A 17,439-nucleotide genomic window follows, 5' to 3' on the forward strand; every position below is an offset into this window, starting at 1 on the left:
GTTACTACTCACAGCACTTAGAGCAGTAGGAGTGATCGGTGACCAGCATGTCTGACTACTATCACTCTGGCACCTACACTCATCACAGTGTTTGCTGCTTTGGTTCCTCTCTTGCTCCAAGCTCCACCACTCAGGAAACAGATCACTTCATGTCTCTGATCTAGGTGCTTCTCCTGCTGGCCAAGGGCTGTGGCTTCCCCTTTTGTCCTATCCTCTGCTTTTCTCCATTCAAATATCCTACATGGTTTCCACTCCTCTAAGATTACTATACCAATTCTAGTGTGTTTTAGATTTAATTTTCTTTTTATTAATCTTTTTTACTATTTCTATAAATGTAGCATGAGGTAAAGATTTTTCAGGATAGACACAGCATGTTATTTTGAAATGAAAATGTTCTCCAGACGAGAATGATTTAAAGAGGTGAAAATAACAAGGGTGCTTCAGAGTGGACCAGAATGCCCAAGAAGCATAGCCCTTGACAGTCACTGCAATGGGAGACACTGAAAAATAAGGGTCAATATATGGACTCAAAGCACCAGGGGAATGGAGAGAAAATGCTGAGAGGAAGTGCAGAGTGGAGAAGGTAGAAAACTCATGCTAGCAGAATTTTTTCTGACCAGAGAAGACCTGACAAACATGTTTTATCCCTGAAGGTGAGAAACAGGTTAACATGTCCTTAAGTTGTTTTTTTCCTTTAACATAGCTTTAATTTCATCTATAGATGATATCCCAGCTTGGGAATACTGAAATTGATAGAATTTGGTTATACATTAGCAGAAGGACTGGTCAGGAAAACCGAGATGGCTCACCAAAACTTAAACTGCTTAGTCTAAAGAAAGGCAGCAATTCTCAAAGCATTTACTGACCCACATCTCTGTCAGCCATGACTACAGACTCCCATGAACTCCAATACATTAATGTTTCATTGCCCCAGTTAGCAATTAAGTAGTGAGTTGTGAATTTTTACCACATGGAAGGCACTAAGTTAGGCATTTTTGAGTATAAAAAGTGAACAAGTTGTAGTCTCTGTATTCAAGAAGCTTGCAACAAAGAAACAAACAAAAACAAAAGGAAGCTTGCAATCTTGTGGGAGAGATTAAAAAGAGTTATGCAATTGCAATACAGAATTACAGTGGTAATTCTGACAAAAATGAGAAAGAGTTTACAGTACTATAGTTCAGAAGACTGGGGGATTATGTCTAGAAATCAGGTTTGGAAGTGGAACAGTATAAGGAAAAATACCTTAAATAAAGGCAAAATACAAGGAAAGCATTGGATGTCTTTAGGGCACCATAGTTTGCTGACTCAAACACAAAATTCCTTAAAGGGCACAAGTGTGATAGATTTTAATGCAGTTCAAGGTCATTTCTTAGAGATTTTTAAATACCAGACTGAATACTCCTAGCCTATTCCCTGCTCAGTTTTAAGTCCAGATTTTGGGATCCTTTTGAGGAGAGTGAATATGTGGAGCAAACATTGATCCCACACCCACACCTCCACTCTACTCCTGCCCATGCAAAGTGAGGGGCTAAGGTGAGCATCAACCTATTAATGCATTAATTCTGCTCACTAGATGTCTGGGTTTCTTACTTTTACTCTGTTGTGGAAAGGTCAATGAGAAGATGGAGGCAGAAGATGTCTTCTCAATACTTACAATGGGGAGGAAGTTCTTGTGTGTGGGTTGTTCTAAGAATGAAATCATGTGAAGAAAATAATTGCCTCTTCAGCAGTGAGTTCTGGTGCTACAGGGCAGGCAAGAGCTTTGATGGTTAGATCAGAAAGAGAGAGTATGGTAGCTTGTGGAGGTAGCAGAGTAGTAGAAATTATTATGTTTTCTATTTTTAGATCATAGGTGAGAATTAAGTAGGTACATAAATTAAGAAAAAATGACATAGTTGAAGAGCTAAGCAAATAGAATCAAAAGAGAGAATTTAATGAGGCAAGATTCTGCGCTTGGCCAATAGTGTACAAATCATCATGGTCACAGTAATGGTTGGAGCTCCTGTACTCTTCCCCAGCAATCCCCAGTCCCTGGCATAATAGGCACTTTGCAAAACCTTTAAGTATACCCAGGGATCCATGTCTTCCATGAGAACAACTGCCTAGCAGGAAGTTCATTCACTCCCACATATCAGCCGTCTCACATGCTTCTGTGAAAGTGATCCAAGGACATGGTCTTAGCACCAATATTAAATTAACCAGAAACCATGATTTACACTGTAAAATAACTCAAATCTGAAGTGAAACACTTCTCAACTTTTATTTGTCTTTGAAAGCATTTTTAAATTAAGCCTAAATTAATCATGTAAACCTAGAATTTTTTTTTAAATTATGACAAAATAAGGTTATTATTTTTTAATCTGAATAAGACGAGAAACATAATCATAGTCATAGAGACTTAAATTTAGAGCAGTAGAAAACTTACGTATGTTCTATTAAGGTTCTAATTCGACTCCTTCAAAGACAGATGAGGAAATTGAGGTCAAGAAAATACTAGGATTTTTGTCAGTGTGGTTATTTGCTCAGCCCCAACTTCTGTAAAATAAAATTTCCCTTTGCACACAGGAGAGAATAAGAAGGCAAAAATATTGAGCCAGATGAGTATTTCAGTATTTCTGATTATTATTTCCGTGTAGTCTATGAATGTACCATAATTAGCATTACCTTCTAGAAAGAAAAGATCCATTTCAATAGTACACAATTGTATGGAAAACCTGATTACTGCTTAACATGCAAATAAAATGAGATGTTATAAAATGTCAAGCATTTATAGCTTTGTAAGAACCATGAGAAAGTACAGGAGAAAGAACCTTATGGTTAACAGGCAAGCTCGAAGTATAGCTTCTACTCAAAATAAATTATTATTTCAAACTAAATTAAGAGCTTTATACATCTTATCCTCCCCACAACTATGTGAAGTAGATGCTATTAGTATCCCCAATTAACAGATGAGGAAACTAAGGCCCTAGATGAGGCAATGTGCAAAGTCATGGATCTAGCATGTGGTAGAACTGGAATTTGAGGGAAGATTCTTAGATTCCAGAGCCCACATTTTATTTTATTTTATTTTATTTTATTTTATTTTATTTTATTTATTTTATTTTATTTTATTATTTTTTTTTAAGATTTTTAATTTATTTATTCGACAGAGATAGAGACAGCCAGCGAGAGAGGGAACACAAGCAGGGGGAGTGGGAGAGGAAGAAGCAGGCTCATAGTGGAGGAGCCTGATGTGGGGCTCGATCCCATAACGCCGGGATCACGCCCTGAGCCGAAGGCAGACGCTTAACCGCTGTGCCACCCAGGCGCCCCCCCAGAGCCCATATTTTAAACTCAGTACCACGTAGCCTCCAAAAGTTGGTTTAACACTTGGAGAGAAATTGTTTGCCAATGGCCATTTGGTGCTGAGAACACAGGAGTTCTGAAGCTGGATAATAAGACAGAGGAAGGAGTATTAGAGTCTGAAAGAAAAGTTTCCTTAATAAAATCCCCAACATGTCTCTGTCACCCACCAACCATAGTCATGGAAAGCTTATTTATAGAGCAGGATGCTGTCAGTTCAATTAGCTCAGTGCTTACTCTTTGCATTTTCAGCCTGATAACAGGTGATTCATGCAAAGTAGGGCAGTTCCTATTAAGAGTTAGTATACTGTATAGTTAAGTATGCTGTGCCCACTCCAAATTCATGTGTTGAAGCCCTAACTCCAATGTGATGGTACTGGGAGGGTACTTTGGGAGGTAATTAGGTTTCAATGAGGTTTTAAGAGTGGAGCCCCCAAGATGAGGTTAATAACATTATAAGAAGAGGTAATATAAGTTCCTCTCTCCATTATGTGAGGATACAGCAGAAGGTGGCCATCTGCAAGTCAGAAAGAAGTCCCTCATCAAGAGCCAGATCTGCTGTCACTTTGATCTTGGGCTTCCCAGCCTCCAGAACTATGAGAATTAAATGTATTTTGCTTAAGTCATCTATTTTATGGTAGTTTGTTACAGTAGTCAAGCGTACTAAGACAGTGGTTGAATTTCCAAGGAATTTCCAAGGAGTCAAATAAAATAATTGCATTTGAGGATTTATTCGTAAGCCATGAGCAAGTTGCTTAAGCTCTTCATTTACAAAATATGAATACTTATATCTACCACAATAGATTTTATAAAGATTAAATGAGATAAAATTTTTGAAAACACACAACACATAGTCTGCCTGAGGCTGTACCCAGAGATCTTGTTTAAATTTTTATTCTGACAGTGTTTATATTTGTTTGTTTGTTTTTATGTGAAATTCATATTCCACTCTTGGATACATGGAAAGGGCAAAGGGACTCACAACCATTGAAATCTGAGGAGAATATGGAAGAGTGTGAGCATGAGTTGGGTTGGCATCTTCTAGGCACAGCCTTGCAAAGTCATTTGGCAGGAGAAACTGCAAGTTTTATACTTAGAGAAGCCAAGAAGAAAATAGAGATGGAAGTGAAGGAGTCATTGTTACATGTGACCATATGAGAGGAAGATGAAAGCGAGATCACAGGAAATGTAGCAGGCAGTAGTTTGTTAAATATGAAAAGTAACTAATTTTAGTTAGAAACTTTCTTTGGCTGCAATTACATTCATCCGAACTGGTTGTTGATTCAAAGTCAAACGTCTGTAGTGTTAAAATTATTCATGATCTGAAAAAAAAAAAAATCACCCAGTCTCCTGCCTATATAAATATGTATGGAGGGATGTAGGCTGTTTGTATGCACAATAGGATGGCAATGGCTAAAGCTTTTCTCCTAGTTATCTCCCATAACCACCCACTGCTAAGTCATTTTGTAATGACATGATAGATGAAAAAGTATCAGAGCCAAAATATCAACTTTCTCTGCCAGAGATGTTGTTTTAGATAGTAAAGTGTGAGAAGGGTATACGTTATAAAGGTTAGTGCCATATACCCCTCTGCATAGGAATTCTTTCCCTCTTCCAGAAAGAGCTCATAATAATGAAGGGCAGTGGGTACTGAGGGACCTGAAAGTAGGAGTATGAGTCTGTTGAAAAGGATTGGAAAAAACACTAAAGGACATAGACGTCACATGTAATATTTAGCCTTGTTTTTCTCCAGAAAGTATGAGAAATCTGAAAAAAGAACACAAAACGGATATTCTGCCAGAAAAATACAGTCTAACAATCTATACAAGATTGAGCAGATATTATGTGAATGGTGAGCCCTCTATTAGTACCCTGAATGTTAGCCATTCAAATGGCTCCCAGATATGATCTCTTGACATAGAAGCTCCGGAATGATTTTTGCTTCAGGTAAGTAAGAGCACCCTACAATGTAACTCTCTGAAGAACCCCAATGGTGTCCACACTCACTGGCATTCTGAGGACCATTCTTCAGGACGAGGAAAACAAAAGTATAGAGTCGGTCATTGTTGAACTTTTCATTGTAGAACACTAAAAAAATATGAATTTCAAGGTCTAAACTAAAATTTCCTTTCTTAATTTTAATGGGGGGGGGGGAAGCAAGCCCAACTACCCATTGCTTTCATTTCTGCTTCTCCATTCTCTGAAGGTAATCACTATTCTGAAGTTAGTATGTCTCTCTCTGTATTTCATTACGTGTGTTTTATAGTTTTCCTTCATATGTATATTTCTATAAATAATATATAGTATTAATTTATTTGTTTTAAAAGTATATGTAAATTTTCTATTTATTTTACTGAATATTTTGTTTTTAAGGTTTATTCATACTGATACAAGTTGATCTAGATCACTTGCATATTGCTTCATTAGAAGAATAATACTAGAAGAAAAAAAAAAGCATAATGATAGATATTTTTCCCTTACCAGATTAATAAACAAAGGACTCTCCCATTTTTTTTCATTATTACATACTGTTACAGTAAATCTGTTTGTATGAATCTCCTTGAACACTATCACAAATAAATATTTTCTAATGTAAGAAACCAGGGAATAGAACATATATATCATAAAGTATAGGCAGTTTTGACTTTTCTGCATTTTATCCAATTATTCTCCAAAATGGTGGTACCAAATTATACTGTCATTTATAATTTATACTTTATATTCCTAATATTTTCTCCCAAAGATGGTTATCATAATTATCTAATTCTGCTCATCTGGTAGGTAAGAAATTCTAAATTTCATTTGATTTGAATCTCCCTTATTACTAGTGAAGCTGCGTGAGATTTTTTTCAATTCTTTGCAGATAGTTATTTTCTTGTTTTTCTTTTTTTTTTTTTCTTAAGATTTTATTTATTTATTTGAGACAGAGAGCACAAGCAGGTGAAGGGGCAGAGGGAGAGGGAGAAGCAGACTCCCTGTTGAGCAGGGAGCCTGAGGCAGGGCTAGATCCCAGGACCCCGGTATTAGGACTTGAGCCAAAGGCAGAAGCTTAATTAACTGAGCCACCCAGGCGCCCCTGCAGATATTTGTTTTCTACAAATTGCCTATTTAAACCCTTCACTCACTTATAAAACACCTTTCTTAGGAGTTTTGGAATACTTTTATGTATTCTGGGTACTAATCATATCAATTAATTGGACAGTCATGTGGGAATATTTTGTTATTGTAATGTAGACAAAACCATCAATCTGTTCTCTTCCAATGTAAGATTTTTTAAGTTTTTATTTAAAATATTACCAAACACGGATATCATTTAAATAAAAAAAAAATGTCCTCCTAGGTTTTCTCTTAAAAATATTTTTTCATTTTTTTTGTATTTTAATCCATCAGGATGGGATTAAATTTTTCAATTAGGAAAGTCAATTTTTACAACACAATTATTGAATTAATCTATCATTTCCCTACTGATTGACATTTCCCTGCTGACTTGTAATGCCTCCTTTGTCAAATAACGAGTTCCCATTCTATATGTGGTTATGCTTTGGCACTCTTTATTATGTTCTACTATCTAATTATCTACCAAACTCTTCTAATAACTATTGCTTTGTACTAAATCTTTGTGGATTAAGCCCCTAACATTATTTTTATTTTTTTCAAAATAGTCTTGGCTATATTTTGTCCTTTCCCTTTTCAAGTAAATACAACGATCAGCTTGTCAGAGTCCACTGAAAGGATGTTTTGGACTTTTGATGGAAATTGTGTGCTACTAATGGATTAATTTACAGGAGAATCTCCATCTTTATAATATTAAAAATTTCCATTTATGAACCTGGCATATCTCTCTGGTGATTTTAGTACTATTTGATCTTCTTCAATAACTTTTCAAAATTGTTTTTATAAATTTCTCAAATATATATCTTACTAGATTTATTTTTAGGTACTTCATAGAATCAATTACAGATTGTTACTGCTTTAAAGATTAAAGTACTAATCATCACTGGTACACAGAAACACCACCAATTTTTCTTATATTAATGTTTTTAATTTCAATAATTATGTTATTGCTTATATATTCTTATCTGTTGACTATTTTACACTAATAATTATAGTGTCTTTGAATAATAAATATGTTGTTTCATCTTCAAACTACTTATATAATTTTTATTTTACAAATAACTCTCTTTTTGTACTAGCCAGGTCTTCCAGTTAAAATTAATAGAAGCACTGCAGACTTCAGTTATTCACATCAACTCAAAAACTGCTTGATATAAATCATCTATATATTTACTTTATTTTCGGTCTGATGACCTATCGATTTCTCAGAGAATTATGTTTAAAATCTCCAACTTTAATTTTGGATTTGTCTGTTTTCCCTTATATTTCTGTCAATTTTTGAATAATATACTTTGAGGCTATGTTGTTCAGGACTATATTCCTTATGACTTGAATATTTTAGAAGCATATACAATGAACTTTTTTAACCTACTAATTTTTTTTTTTTTTCTTACGAAGTGTTTTGGCTGATATTAAGGAAGTTACACCAGATTGTTTTTGGCTAGTATTTACCAGTACAAATCTTTTAGATTACTTTGAAATTTTATCTTGCTTATTTTTATTTTACATTTCAGTCATATAAATAACATGAAAAAAATTCTTCCTTGGGTTGTAGCAGACAGGTCCTAGTTTTGAATTAGAAAATTTCAATTCTTCCCCAAAGCCCATGACATTGTCTCCTCTCTCTGTAAATAGATTATAATCCAAGACCTGAGCTGGTCCTGGCCCTGTTATTACCACTGCTTTTCTGTTGTTGTTGTTTTGGTAAAGTACTTCTCTTTCTTTTTAAAACTGAGCCACGTGTTAAGTAACTGTTGGTCATGTTTCAGTTTATTTCACTTGACATTCTTGCAGTGGGAGGATATCAGCACTATTTTAGTCCACTATTTTTCTAGAAATTGACCACTCGAGACCCAGTTCCATTTTGAAATTATCCACAGTCTCCTAAATTATACTGACCATCTCTAGTTAGATGTACTGGCTGAAAATTAGTCACTGGGTTAAAAATGAACAATTAAAAGCCTGAGATTATTTTTATCTTATAGCACTTTTATATTTTAAGGCTCTTTTCTTGAGCATACTCTACTTGATGCAGGGAGGCAAAGTAGCTATGATCTGTCTTTTTTTTTTTTTTAAGATTTTATTGTTCATTTATTTGAGAGAGAGAGAGAGAGTGAGACAGCACAAGCAAGGGGTGGGGCAGAGGGAGAGGGAGAAACAGACTCTGTACTAAGCAGAGTGCCTGCCAACGAGGGGTTTGATCCCAGGACCCCAGGATCATGACCTGAGCCAAAGGCAGACGCTTAACCGAATGAGCCGCCCAGGTGCCCTTATCTGTCCTATTTTATTAAAAAAAAATATGGAGGGGCGCCTGGGTGGCACAGCGGTTAAGCGTCTGCCTTCGGTTCGGGGCGTGATCCCGGCGTTCTGGGATCGAGCCCCACATCAGGCTCCTCTGCTGGGAGCCTGCTTCTTCCTCTCCCACCCCCCTGCTTGTGTTCCCTCTCTTGCTGGCTGTCTCTGTCAAGTAAATAAAATCTTAAAAAAAAAAAAATATGGAAACTTACAAAGGTAGAGGGATAAGATTCAGAAGAGAATCCCCAGTTTCCTCATTTCTTAGTCAGATCTCATCACTACAGAACACTGCTAGCATACTACACTTCATTGCACATAAGACTGAGCCAAGAGTGTCTATACTGTCTGTACCAACTCTGGAGGCCATGATGCAATGGTGAGTTGGCTTGAAGGTTGAAAACAACATCTCAATCCAGTGAGATACCTCTCCAATGTAGGAGAAATGTCTTTCTGAACTTCTGCGTTTACAGTACAATTAGTTAAGGCTTAATAGTTACTGAACTTTATTGAACTGATTTTATTTTATTTTATTGTCACATATTTGGGAAATTCTCAATTAAAATGTAGTTATAGAAAATATACAAATAGGGGCGCCTGGGTGGCACAGTGGTTAAGCGTCTGCCTTCGGCTCAGGGCGTGATCCCGGCATTCTGGGATCGAGCCCCACATCAGGCTCTTCCGCTATGAGCCTGCTTCTTCCTCTCCCACTCCCCCTGCTTGTGTTCCCTCTCTCGCTGGCTGTCTCTATCTCTGTCGAATAAATAAATAAAATCTTTAAAAAAAAAAAAAAAAAGAAAGAAAATACACAAATAAAATGAAATTTAACCTTTCTTTAACCAATTCAACCCCAATAGTATACCTCATTCTAGTCATTAATCAGTCTTAGAAACTTGTAGTATGAAAAATAAAATTAATATTTATCATTGGTAACATGCTTTTAATTTCTTTTAAAGCTTTAGTTTGAATTATTTCATGGTATCATACTAATATCCTTATCTAACAGGGAAGGCAATCAGTGACTAAAGTCATTCTACCATAGTCTGTTCAGGTTCCTGGGCTAAATATTGAGGGATATATATATATATATATATATGAATAAAGCATGAGTCTGCCTTCCAGACTCTTAAGATCCATCAACATAAGTTATATTGTAGATATAATGTATGTAAACATATTATTACTTAAGTTTTTAGTTAAAAATCTACTTGAAGACAAAGATAGAATATCACAAATGCCTAATGAAAAGAAAAAGTAATGCTATCCAGATAGAAATGAGAAGGTTTATAGGTGAGCCTATAACTGAACCACTGTTCCCTTTCCTTAAGTGATGAGTAAATTGGTGATGTCCTCATATTACATTAATGATGGCTGAGACAAAATCTAAGGTCTTCTGACTCCTAGAATAATACATCTACTAACATTCTTGTTAATATACTAGAAAAAATAAAATATATAAACATTTAAAGAATTTCTTGGGAAACATGTACATTTCATTTAACATAATATGGCTTAGCCAATATATTTCTGAGTTCTCAACACAGGCATGAGAATCACCTTAAAATGCCTTTGGCTACAAAACATGAATATAGTGCCCACATATAAATCACTGAAATCACACTCTAATTAAATGAGCTTAACAACCAGTATCCATCTTAATTGTAATGTGAAAATGCTGAAGTACATGGCCTCAATGGCAGAAATGTGACTGAGACTTTTCAATGTGTGCAAGAGCCACATGCACCAGCTCTTTGAAGACTGGACTGCATGTATCTCTTCCTAATTCCATATCCAATCATGTCGTATTGAAATTACCCAAGGTTGAAGTATTTACACCATGGAAATCAGTAAAGCTACAAATCCAAGATGTGTTTTGTTTTTTTTACTTTTTATAGAACTGCTTGCTAAGCATTTACCAGCATAGGACTAGGCTTTCTAGCCCTTCAATTAGAAAGAAAGAAAGAAAAAAATTAAAAAAAAAAAAAAAAGATCAAATCAAGTTACCCTTTAAGAGCAGTAAGATTATAGTCTGAAGATATATTTTCCCAGCCTTGTGCTACCATAGATAGACCAAATCACCAGCATAATCAAAAGCAGCAAACAAATACCATCAGAGGTTTTCCCATACCCAGCCAGGGCGAAAATGCAATTAGTAAAAAATGCTAGGCGAGAGTATTGTGTGACCAGAACTATTCAATCAGAAAGTGCTGATTGAACATATATAAGCACAATCAAAGCCTTTATTTAAATAGGGGTTACAGTCCTAATAAAACACAAAGGGAAGTAGGGGCATAGGCCTCCTCGACAGGTAATGAAAGAAAAAATTAAACTCATCCAATTACATCTGGGGAAAAATCCATTACCTATAACAGAGAGAGGACTGCCCCAGGAAAATTCAGATGCAAAACTAATAATGAAGGCACACTGTCCTTTCAACAGATTCTAAATGAGCTCTAATTTTCTTATATCCACCATTCCCAAACTATATAAATTTCAACTAAGCAGAAAAAAGTGACATGCTAGCACAATTGTTATTCCAAACAGGCCCAGCTGCTTGCTCACCTTAATTAGACCTAATCCCAAAAGGGAGCCAATCTTTCCTTATTTTCTTCTATAAGCTCACCTGATTTCCCTCAACTTTTCTTTTCTAATAGATTTTGCTGTAACCTTTCAGCAACTGTCATTTTAGATACTCTCCCAGGGATCACAATCGGGCTGGTTCCTTTGCCAAACAGAGCTTGAGCCCATGAGACACAGAGAAGGAAAAACCTGGGGTGCTGAAAGACAGGGGGTCAGTAAGGAAAAGCTGAACTCAGTCACCTTTCATTGAATCCAACGTGTTTGTGTATATGAATGTGTATGTATGTTGATATTTAGAATTCTAGAATGACAGAGCCTAGAGAAGCATCAACATTGTCTTGTCACGCCCTCTACTGAATGGTTTTTAAAGTGGCTTTAAAATAAAATAATAAAAAATAAATCTTAAAGGCACAATCTCCTCAGAGAGCTGAGGTGGTCCCACATGTTGCAAAAGTAGTTACTCCTAAAAGTGTATACTGCGTGGCAGCTCTGCTGCTGTGAGCACTGTCCACTTCTGTTGGGCATTAAACTCCATGAGAACTTGTCTTCATCCCTAATGTGACCATTCCAAATGAGGAAATGTTCCTCAAATATTTGTAAGAATGATTTGGCTTCAAGTCACAGAAACAAAGTCACACTGGATGTTAGATCTGGAAGAGATGTGAGATACGTCAAAAAGAGGAATTTGTTCAAGGTCTCTAGGCTATAAATCAACTCAGTAAATACTTACTGAACAACAGCGTGTATCAGATGATGCGTTTGGTGCTACGAGCTCTATATGAAGCACAAAATGAAGCCCTTTTCTCAAAACAACAGAAATTTTGAGAGAAAGGTGAGACTAAATTTAGACACACAAAACAAAGTATGACTTAGATAATGTGCTGTCCACTGGTTGGCGTGTGGTGGTACTTGCGGATGTAGAGGGGTTCAGAAAAAGGGGAGATGCTGGTGAGCTGCAAAGACTACAGATTTCCTCATAAAGAAGATAAAATTTAATGAGAACTTCAAGGGCTGAGTAATATTTGGGAAACATTTGGGAAGATAAACAGGCAAGGCACTATACAGTAACTAACCTGATAAAACTTGAAAGTGTATGTGAGCATTGCGTGTTCCAGAAGGGTGAAAGAACTTAACAGAGCTTTTTCTGACCATCCAGTCTGCACTGATCTCCCAACTAAGAGCTGATAGTACTTATTGCTCATCTGATTTATATTCTTATATTGCCATTCAAATCTTGAATCTATATTCAACATTTCATGCATATATATCATGTCTTCCCAAATAGCAGCAAACTCCTGAGGGCAAGAGCGGCATATAATCTTCTTTACGTTCCCCACAAATGCATTATGCATTCCCCATATCCCCCAATGCCTTAAATAAGTAGAAATATAAATATAAGCTGCATTGATTAAAGGATAAACACAAGAAGATAAAGGAAAGAAAGGGAAATAAAGGAAGAAAAGGGATGGGAAGGAAGAAAGGAATGTAGTCATCCAGTGAATGACATGAAATTGGAACACACAGTCCAGAAAAAGGAGAGCTTGCTTTCTCCTCTATCCACAAATGCTTTCACCTGCCCTCCTCAAACAGTTTGGCAATAACTTTATCTATCACCCAATATAGCATGAGTTCAATTGCCCAACAGCTATTTTGAAAAAAAAAAAAAAAAAAAAAACAATGTGACAAATTAGATACAAATAATTACACATTAAGTGAAAAAGGTAAAATTTAGGAATAAATTTGGCAGTAGGAACCACTTCCCTCTCCCAGCTCCCCCACATCAAAATCTTTAGCAGAAACCCCTATATTTGCTCCCTTTTTTTTTTTTTGCTGTATTTGAGAAAAGTCTTTATTAAGGAAAACAAAGAAGTTCAGCAATTCCAGATGCCTCCCAGATAGCAAGTTTTTACAAAAGCCGCATCACTTTTAGGCAAACACCTCTATTCTAGTCCCATTAACAAAGATTCTCAAAAACACAGCCACATGTACTTCATTTTCATGTCTTTTATTTTTCTTTTTCCTTCTCCTAGTGTCTCTGCTCTGAGTGCGCAGTAATAACATGCCGTCAGTGTCACCTCTATAAAGGCAGAACTTCAGTTTGGGCAAGTGTAACTATTCCAAGAGTAAGTTGCCAGACAGGCATTCGCTCAAATTAGCTTTAGAAAAAAAAAAAAAAAAAGTTGTCACATCTGTGTATGTGGGATGTCTTTGGAGTATAGAAAGAAAGAAAGCAGAGACATGTATTCTTTCAAAAATCTGCCACTGCAAATTCCTGCCTCCCGTTCTCATACTTTTGCTTTTTGAAAAAAGAGAAGAGAGGCAGTCTGTGCTTATGTAAGGGTGGAGAGAGGAGTTGGGGGGAAAAAAGAGGAAAGGCAGACAGACAGAAAGAAAGGTAAAGACTGCTATTTTCCTAAGATTCATTAGAAAAAAAAATATCCTGCTACCTGACAATGCAAAATAACAGAGCACTCCTTCCCTCTCCCTATCTACTCCACAAAGGCTTTGGAAGGCAGATGTAGTACTCTCAGAAGGAGTCACCCACCAGGCAGGAAGGGAAGAAGGAGCAACAGTTGGACCACTCATACATATTCATGACATCTGCAACTAAGAGCTTCCTGATTTTAAACTAGCAAATGAACATCCAGGACACACACAGCTCCATCATTTTCAGGATTGTTACAAAGACATAGCAACTGACTGATAATTCATTTATCTTATGTGATCAAAAAAAGAAAGTAGTGCAAAAACTGAGAAATAAGAAGACTCAACTATTATATTCAGGTCACCTCCTCAGCATCCCCACACCTACACATCAAGAGATGTGTAAGGAGTTGGTCCTGTGCTGAATGCAATGATGGTAGATGTGATCCCTGAACTAGAAAGACATGTAATCTAGTTGCAGAGACCAAATGCACATGGAGCAATCAGATATACATAACAAAATAAGCTATAGCACATAATAAATGATCAAACCTAGATGAATGAGATAATAATCATCTTTCAAAGAGGATTTAACACATTACCCCATTCTCCACAACCAATGTTTAAATGATACCAACAACATAAACTTCTATTCTCACGTTTCTTGGAACTCTGATATTCCTGTCTTGTATGATTTAGAAGACAGGCTTACCCAAAATCTATAGGAAGATTCATTCACTCAATAGTCATTAAATGAGCACCTTTTATGTGCAAGGCTCTGAAACATTTTAAGGAGGGCGTGATGTGCGTTCAGAGCACAGTTCTATCATCAAGGAGCTGAAAGTCTGATGAATGATGAAATATACAGCAATTTCTCTCTCTCTCTCTCTCTCTCTCTCTCTTCTCTTCTCTTCTGGGCTGGAATGGAAGAATCTGGGAGAAGATCTGGGGAAGTAGTTTGCAACTGATTCTTGCCCACTGCTACCCACTCCTCCCACCCCAACTACAGTAAAGTAGCAGTGCCTCTTGCAACACTAGCAGAGAATAACACAACTGCTTTTGAAAGGACCTCCCTTGAAGAGCTGAGTTCTACTACTCTGCTTTACTATCATTTCCCTAAGAACCTATCTCTAACCCCCAGACTTTATTATACTCCTCTATTATTCATTTTCATAACTCTGCATTTTCTTTTCATTACCCCAACTATAATTAAATAATCAATAAAGTAATTATTTGTTAAAAGACCATGTACCCTACAATCATGCAAACTCATGGAGAGCAGACTCTTCTGTCACTACCACTAAGCAGAGAGCTTTGAGCAGTCTACTTCCTCAATAAGTATTTACTAATTGAATAGGAAAGCTAAAAAGGACATGTATATAATTAGTTTACAAATTTTTGATAAAGCAGTCATTCAAAAATGCCCCTTAAAAAGTTTACCATTCAATTCATTTGGATTCTTTGTTACACTAAACATTAGGAAAAAATAAACTCGAACTCTCCTTGAGGTGTTCTTAAATACCACAACTACAAATGAAGGGTTCCCAATTTCTAGAATACGGATCTGTCCAAACAGGCTATGATCACATACTTTGATGCCAGATTCTACTTTTACCGCCGCATTTATTCTACTGAATAACTCAGATACTAATGTTGGAAGGAAATTTAGTTTCTTCTCTAAATCCTAAATTTACAAATATGGAAATGAAGATTCCAAGATTATGAGACTTTTTCCCAAAGAGACAGATAATTGGTGATTACCTACATATGTCAGGCTGGTTAACGAACAAGTTGAAACCAAAACATAAACATAGGAGAATTTACCAATCTCTGAGTTCTCAGGTGCATGGTATTGCTCCAGAACTTATTTTTTTTAAGAGCAAAAGAGATCAGAAAATGAAGAAAACCTTCCCTAAGAGCTAACTTTTTGCTGCGTCAGGTTGTTTTCCTTCTCTTCCAAGTTAATCTGAAAGTTTACAGGTCACCCTCCCAAAAAATTATAACGCTCCAGGAAAGAAAGGCTGTTATAATAATACAACATCAGAAAAATGGGGTGATCACCTTCAAGTAAGTTCTGCCTAACTACAGAGAAATATTAGCTCTTTGAAATGTCCTTGATAGGTCAATTCAATTGAAATACTCAATCCATTTGAGAATTAAGACACAATGAGTGAAAGAAAATCTATTTGCAATTTATATTGGTTATAATGTTTTATTTTTAAATTGCTTATTTTTACTTTCTGAAAACATTTTTTAAATTATTCTAAGAAGACAGATTTTCAGGTACTTAAATAAATACTTGGGTTTCTAAGAAGTCTTTGATTTTAGCTATTTATCTCATTTTTTAATGCAACAAATGGCCTTTCCAGATGCAGTACTGGTCTCCTAAACTCAGTATTGCATTCAGAACTTAATGAGGACAGATCAAGGAATGCACCATCTTTGACATATTCAAACACCATACAAAACTATTTGATCCAATTCTTTTACTTTTGTTACAATGTTGCAAATATTTGAACCATGATTCATGAATCAGCAATCCCATCAAGTCAACAAATAAGTCTGCATCATATATACTGTGCCTACTGTCTGCATGGAAGCTTAGAGTCAAATGTGACCACCTTCTCTGAAAACATTAGAAGGTCATTGTGTATACTTCATTTTTCTTTATTCCAACTACCTTTATTTATTTTTACTCACTTATGATTCTTAGATCTTTGGTGGAACTAATATCCAGTTTTGGATACATAAAATTAGTGACTATACAACTCAGATTTTCCTTAGCTAATCCCAGTTTAAAATATTCTGACCCATTTTTTCCTACAAGGTATCAAAATAACTATGGGAGACCACTATTTTATAAATAATTAAATGAATCGTGACGGTAAGCATTATAATTAAAATTTACATTAGCTTCTAAATATCAAAAGTAACAAAAGATGACAGAGAACTATAGACAAAAATATATTGGGTTTTCTCATAAAGATGAGACCTTGTTAGGAAGTACTGTGCATATCCACTAGAAGCAGAAGCATATTTACCTAATGCTGGATCCAAGATCACTTCATGTCTATTTTGGGATGCTCCTGCCATGGGAGCCTAAACATGGCTGTTCCATCCACACAACTGATGAAATACTTACATTACAGGATGCATTTTTATTTCTTCCAATATACGCGGATCATTAAAAGTCTAACTCTCAATGTTTATATGCCTGAGGGAATTTTAATGTCAACAGATTCACAAATTACGAAAAACAAATCTGTAGTTAGACCATGTGATCTGGTTTGCAGTCTCTAAAATGTGGTCATTTTCTTTGTTCAGAAAATTCCAAAGATAGACACACTTCTGCACTGCATGTTCTAAAGAAAATATAAAGTTTTCTAGAAGAGGAGAAATGATAACAGCAAGAAGACAGATATACAGAGACAGGGACAGTCATGGAGAGATATACGTACATTTATTTACCTCCTTCTCTACACCAACCTGCCAAGGGGAAAACAGGGTCATTTTCTTGTTTTCTACTTAAAAGAAAATATGGCAGCAATATCCAGTGGGCAAGATATTCAAGGGATCCAAGAAAACTTGAATAAAGCTCTACATTCCTCTTCTACTTCACTTACATTGTACTATAGAGTTTTTATTCTTTTTGTCTTTGTTTTAGGGGCTGTGGGTTTGTTTTGTTGC

Source organism: Ursus arctos, unplaced genomic scaffold (genome assembly GCF_023065955.2).
Source record: "Ursus arctos isolate Adak ecotype North America unplaced genomic scaffold, UrsArc2.0 scaffold_17, whole genome shotgun sequence".
In the NCBI taxonomy this organism is placed as follows: Eukaryota; Metazoa; Chordata; class Mammalia; order Carnivora; family Ursidae; genus Ursus; species Ursus arctos.